The following is a 6,933-nucleotide window of genomic DNA, read 5'->3' on the forward strand; positions in this document are numbered from 1 at the left end:
CCAGAGATATGTTATGTAAGCAAATATGTGCATATGTGTGTGTCTGTGCATCCATTTTTTTTTTTTGTGGCACAAATGGCAGTATACGCTATACCTTGCTTTGTTAGTTTAACAAAATATCTCATAGATCATGTGTCAGTCAAGAGTGGGTTCTAACTTATCATATGCATAGCTCTGAGAAGACATATAACTAGTTCTTCGTTCATTCAGTCATCGTGAGAAGCAAATGAAATAGTGCAGGTAAAACACTTAGCTAGAGGCTTATACATAGTAAGCGTTCACAATATATAAGATCTAATTATTAGAATTTTAATCATGCTACATGTAGAGTTTTCTCTTCAACTCTAATTACATCATTCAATAGGACATCATTTGCAAAAATAAAAATAAACCTCGATCCACACCTTGCACTAAATATAAAAATTAATTCTAAGTGGATCGCAGGCCTAAGTGCAAAAACTAAAGCTACAAAACTAGAGGAGAACATAGGAGGAAATCCTTGTGGCCTCAGGTTAAGCGAGATTTCCTAGGCAAAACACAAAGAGCACAATTCATAAAAGAAAGAAGCGATGGTCCCCTATGATCCCACCTCCTGGTAATCACACCCTTGTGTAATCCCCCTCTTTGTGACTGTGGATGGCACACGGGACTTTCTTCTAACCAGTAGAATGCAGCAAATGTGGTGGGATGTCATTTCTGTGACTACATTATGTGAGATTGTAATTTCCATCTTTCTGGCAGAATTTCTCTATTTGCCGTCTCAGCCTGCACACTTCACGTTGGAAAGGTCAGCATGGCCAGCAACTATAGATGGCCCTCTAGCTGACACCAGTGAGGAACTGAGGTCCTCAGTAGCCAGCTGTGGAGAAATTGAATTCTGCCAACAACCTGAGTAAGCTTGGACTCAGAGCCTGCTCCAGTCGAGCTTTCAAATGAGACCCCAGCCTCAGACGACAACTTGATTGCAGGCTTATGAAAGACTGAAGCAGAGGACCCAACCAAGCCATGCCCAGGGTTCCTGACCCACAGAAATGGCGAGATAATAGACGTATGCTCTTTTAAGCCACTAAATGTGTGGTGATTTATTACACAGCAACAGGTAACTAATATGATTGGCATGTTTCTGGAGAGCAGTCTGGGGCTGCGTGTTGAGGATCTTAACAAGGGCATACCCATTGATTTTGCCATTCCACTTTGAGAAATAGAGAGGCAATTGCTCCAAAAAGTACATTCAAAGATATTCATCACAGAGTTCCCTAGCCTGAGAAAAGTATCTAACATTTCTTGAGGACCTACTATATGCCAGGTGCTTTGTCCCTCTCTCTCTCATTTTTTTTGCCACTCCACGTGGCATGCAGGATCTTAGTTCTCTGACCAGTGATCGAGCCCGTGCCCCCTGCACTGGGAGCACAGAGTCTTAACTACTGGACCACCAGGGAAGTCCCTATGACAGGTGCTTTGTATGTTTTACTTCACTTAAGTCTCCCAACAATCCTATTCTTATCATATTATACCCATTTTACACACCAGCAAATGAAGTCTCCAAGAGATGAAGTGACTCACCAGAAATGAATCAGACAATGCTCGTAAAATTCTTACTACCATGTCTTGCATAAGGCCAGTGCTCAATAAATCTTACGGTGTTTGTACTCATTCAGTTTCAAGTTTCAGAAACCTAACTCAAAATAGTCTAAGCTAAAAAGAGCTCACAGAACTGGGGAGTTCTGGGTGGCTGGCTCCAGGCATGGCTGTATCCAGGAGCTGGAAGGATATCTATTGGCAGGACTCTGTCTTTACCAATCTATTAGCTCTGTTTGCTTCTGTTTTTCAGGCTCTATCCACATGACAGACCTATTTCTTCCCAGCCTAGCAAGCCTGGGAGAACAGAAGCATCCCTCTCCCAAAATCCACAGGCTAACCTGAAAGAATATGATTGGCCCAGTTTGGGTCACATGCCCCTTGCTAGAATTACATCACCAGGAGGTTGGGGCTCTATGATTGGCCATCCTGGATCACATGACCAGCTTCCAGGGGCAGGAGTGTCATGATTGACAGCCCCACCCAGAACCCAGGTCAGTAGTGTGATTCGAGAAGGAGTGCTGCGAGCAGAATGGGCACAGCCACCCCCCTTTAGCAATTATGACTCCAGAATGGATATTGAGGGAAGGTGACGGTCAGAACACCACCGCCCCGCTCTGGAGCTCACGTCGTTTCCATTACACACGCCTCATCTCCCACGTCCACACTCTAACCTTTTCACACTTCACACTGTCAGCTGACCTGGAAAACAACCCCTTTGCCCAACAGTGTGTGGCAAAAAAGCAGCTCGTAAAGAGCGTTGGTGAAGGAAAGCTGGCTGGACGCAAAGGTCAGAGCCAGCGGGGTTGCGGTGCCCTGGTCCTTGCTCACAAGGGCTCCAGGTCTGGAGCATTGTCAGCGACACAGCGAGCCCAGGACAGGGTCTCTAGAAGGCTGAGGGGCTTCTCCGTGGCCCGCCCCACCCTGGCAACAAAAACGATCATAAATTGGCAAATGTTTGTTGAGTGCTTGCTGTGTGTCAGGCCCTGTTATAAATACTTTACCCATGTTAATTCCATCCTCGCAACAGCCTATGAAGGAATGTGTTATCATTACTCCCACTTTACAGATAAACTGAGGCACACAGAATGGTGATGTAACTTGCCCAGAGCCAACGTTGCTAACCCTCCAATTCCTGCTGCAAAGAGGAGTGCGGTGCTCAGAACCCACTAGAAGGACAGCCATGTCCCCCGAAAGCCCCTTTTCAGATCAGGAATATTTTCATAGGCATTACCAATGATGATCCCTCCTGCCTCATTAGGTGGGTTGGGGGTGGGCGTCTCCCTGTCCACCCCTGGACATCATGTCCTAACACATTATCATAGGTAAGGAAGATGCTGATTGGGCCCATCCCCAATTCTGCACTAACTCAAAGTCACCCCACTATCTGCTCACCAAGACCCTTCCTGGCAGAAGGGCTGCTGGGCCTGTGATGAGTGTTCCTTGGTGGAGATCTGGACAGGAGAAGACGTTGGTCTCTGCCGATGTGCACAGCTGCTTCATCTTTCCAACCCACGCCCACCTTCGATGACTGCAAAGGTGACGGGTGGGGCAAGGGAGGTGAAAGAGCCAGGGTAAGGCAGGGTGGAAAGGCTTTAACATGCATTTATTGAGCATTTACTATGTGCCAGAAAGTGTACCATGCCCTGGGGAGCAAATGCGGAGCGAAACAGCCCCAGCTGCCCTTCATGAGCTTGCACATGGACCAGTTTCCCAAGGGGGGGGCTGCATCTTCTGGAGGTGGGTGGGATGCATCCTCCAGGGGTGGGTGGGATTGGAGAGTGTTTTCAGATGGTGCATGTCAAGGATTGAGTAAAATCTGATCACACAGAGAGACAGCTATTTCCTCTCCCATGCTCCTTCAGCCCTCTGATCGCTCCCAGGAGGAAGTCTCAATTTGTTGCTGGAACAAATGCCCTTATAGCTGACGCTTGTCCATTTCCCTTTTTACCAAGACAGCAAGCTCCAGGCTCAGACTTGGGCAGTTCCAGGCGAGAATCCAGTAGGCTTGCCTCATTTCCCATGATATTCACTTTCACAGCCACCTTCTCTGCCTGGTAAGAAATGGCAGTTTTCCACTGCAGCAGTAGCACCCAGAGCTCTTTTAAAGATTATTTTAACAAGGTGATTCGATTTAAAGAAAAATATTAAGTAGGTAACAGGACATCTGGATTTTGGCAGAAGAAATGTGAAGGAGACAGTAGGTTTATAATTTTATAGATTATATGGATTAGAGCTAGGCCATCCAAAATGATAGCCACTACTCACCATGTGGCGATTTAATTTTAAGAATTTTAAATGTAGCTCCTCAGTTACACTGGCCACATTTCAAGTGCTCAATAGTCATTTGGGGGACTTCCCTGGTGGCGCAGTGGATAGGACTCCGTGCTCCCAATGCAGGGGGCCCGGGTTCGATCCCTGAGCAGGGAACTAGCTCCTGCATGCATGCCGCAACTAAGGAGCCCACAGGGTGCAACTAAGGAGCCCTGGAGCTGCAACTAAGAAGCCCACCTGCCGCAACTAAGACCCGGCGCAACCAAATAAATAAATAAATTTTTTTAAGTGCAGATTATTTTTAACAAAAGAAAAAAATAGTCATTTGGGACAGTGACTATCATAGTAGATAGTGTTGCCATACGAGACCCTCTTACTTTCAAGACAGGTCTAGGCAAGGTGTATAAAAGACATTTCAGCTGTGGGAACACCCGCATTGTGGGTTCCAGGATTCCATACCCCCCTCCTTTGCATCACTTGGGTTCACTGGATTAGATAAAGCAACTAGAACAGTGCCAAGCCTGCAGAAAGGGCTAAGTAAGGGTTGGCTGCCATTATTATTATTATTATTGCTATTATTGTAATAGGGAAGAACAAATCTGACTCCATATTGGGTCTGTTTCTTTTACTTGAACCTTTGTATTCTATTGCTTTTGTTTCCAGTTAAGAATGTTGCCTATAGCCTGAAATAGACAGGACAGCCCATTCTCAAGGCTCTTTTCCATTCACATGGAGATAAAAAATTGCAGAACAGAGAATAACATTTGTCTTGTTCAAGGTTTACAGGAACATCGTGACCTGACCTACATGGACAGCTGCAAGAACAAAGGATTCCGGCACCAAGAAATTTGCAACAACTAAACATGCCCCTCCTTTACCTTGCCTTTAAAAATGCTTTGCTGAAACCCTTCGGGGAGTTTGGGGGTTTGGGGGCATGGGCTACCCGTCTCCTTGCATGTCCCTGCAAAAAACCTTTCTCTGCTCCAAACTCCTGCGTTTGGGTTTGTTTGGCCTCACTGTGCATCAGGAACACGAACTACTTGCGTTTGGTAACATTATTATTATGTCTCCCCTCTCTTGAGTGTGAACGCCAAACTCTGGGAGGAGCAAAGACCAGGTCTCTGGATGCTCCCATTTTCTATCCAGCCCCAAGGGAGCTTTTCTCATTCCTCTTTCCCAGTGTTGATTCTTTGAATACAAAAACTTTTGTCTGTGCTCAAGGAGAGAGACAATCCATTCAGCCTCCCATTCTGCATGGCTTTTCCTGGCCACCCGATTCAGTATGGCCCCCACCTCTCTCTCCATCCTGCTGCCATGCCTTGCCTTTCATAAGGGCAATTATCACCCCCCAATATTGCAAGTTAGTTGACACATTTTCTCTCCCTCCCACTAGAACAGAAGTTCTGTGAGGGCAGGACCGGGTGGGTGTCTCTTTTGTTCACTGCTTTATTCTCAGCTTACAGAAGACTGCCTGGCACATACCATGCACTTGATAAACACTTATTGAATGAATAAATTTCTCAGTGCCCTATCTCAATCAAACATGGAAAACAAACACACAACCAAGAAGACGTAGAAGAACTTGTGTTTCAAGAAAAATGGAAGATAGCTTATTCATCCACAAAAATGTTTACATTAGCAAACTGCATATTGGCATGACTGGTGAGACCCCTGGGATCATTTGAGTTTGGGTTCCCTAGTCTACGGTGACAGAGTGACAGTCTAGAAAGAATGAGACTCTGTATATAAGATATATATCTTATATATACACAAAGGGTTACCAACTAACCCTGTATGGTACCAGGATAGTAAATAGTTAAGGCATTCCTGGCCATATGATCTCTGACACAACTATTCAGCTCTACCATTGTAGCATGAAAGAGGCCATAAACAATTGTAAATGAGTTGGCCTGGCTGTTTGCTAATAAACTTTACTCACAATAGTGAGGCTGGATTTGGCCTGGGACCATGGTTCTATGAGAACTGTTCGGGAACTAAAGAGAAGCATGTGTGTTTATTGAGCAAATACTATAAGCCAGGGACCAAGCTGGGCTGTTCCCTTTAATCCCTAAAACAACTCTGTCAGGTGGGCACTATTATCCCCATTTTATAGATGAAAGAAACTGAGGCTCTGAGACATTGATAACTTGCCCAAATTCACATAGCTCGTTAACAAAAGAGGACTTGGATCCAAGACTCCAAAGCCCAGGCCTTTGTGTGCACGTGGCACTGCCTCCTCTGGGGATGGCTGTTGGTTCCTGTATCCCATTCCAGGTCCCTCAGCCCTTGTGTGCCCCTCCCACAGCATTCCAGCTTTATCCCAGAGAAAATGAAGCACCTCTTGTTTGTCTTCCTGCCAGCACACCTTCCCTGAACCACCCCCCTAAGCTATCTTGCTCCCTCCTTCTCCACAGAGCTCAGCGCTGCTCTGACAGCAACACATTTTCCCAACTGGGAGAGAAGAAATTGAAATTTTTGTTTTTTTGCACAAAAGCTGCCCTTTTCTCCTGCAGCTAAAATTCCCCCACAGAACAGGAAGAATATCCAAAGTCAGACCAAAAATCGCTATTTATTGAGCTGGCACAAGGTCCAGAAGCTGGATAAGGGCTAGAGAGACGAGAAGGAGACCACAGCACCACCACCTCTAGGAGCTGATAGAAGTAAGCCCAGGCCCCCCTGCGGGAACACAAAGTTCCCTTGATCCAGCCTGGCAAGGGGATGGGGAAGACTCCAAAGGATGGAGAGCCTGAAAGATGTGTAGGAACTAATCAACGGCCAAGTCAGAAGGGAGGGCGTTCTGGGTGCAAAGACTCGGAGGGAGAGCATTGTCCTTGCAAAACCACCGGCAGCCTGGTACAGCTGGCACACCAGGAATCAGAAGGGACTCTGTGGTGGACACCTGGGGTTTGAGGCTCCCCAGCACCCCTTCTCCTTCTTCAGGCAATGGTACCCTAATTTTTCTTAGAGGAACCATCCCCTGCATTGCTCAGTCTTAGAGGGGCTGTCAATCAAGGTGCCCCACCCACTCAGGACAAGGTAGACCAATCAGATGCTCTTCTTTCCAGAATATGCCTCATGAAT

This window comes from Eubalaena glacialis, chromosome 13, assembly GCF_028564815.1.
Source record: "Eubalaena glacialis isolate mEubGla1 chromosome 13, mEubGla1.1.hap2.+ XY, whole genome shotgun sequence".
NCBI lineage: Eukaryota > Metazoa > Chordata > Mammalia > Artiodactyla > Balaenidae > Eubalaena > Eubalaena glacialis.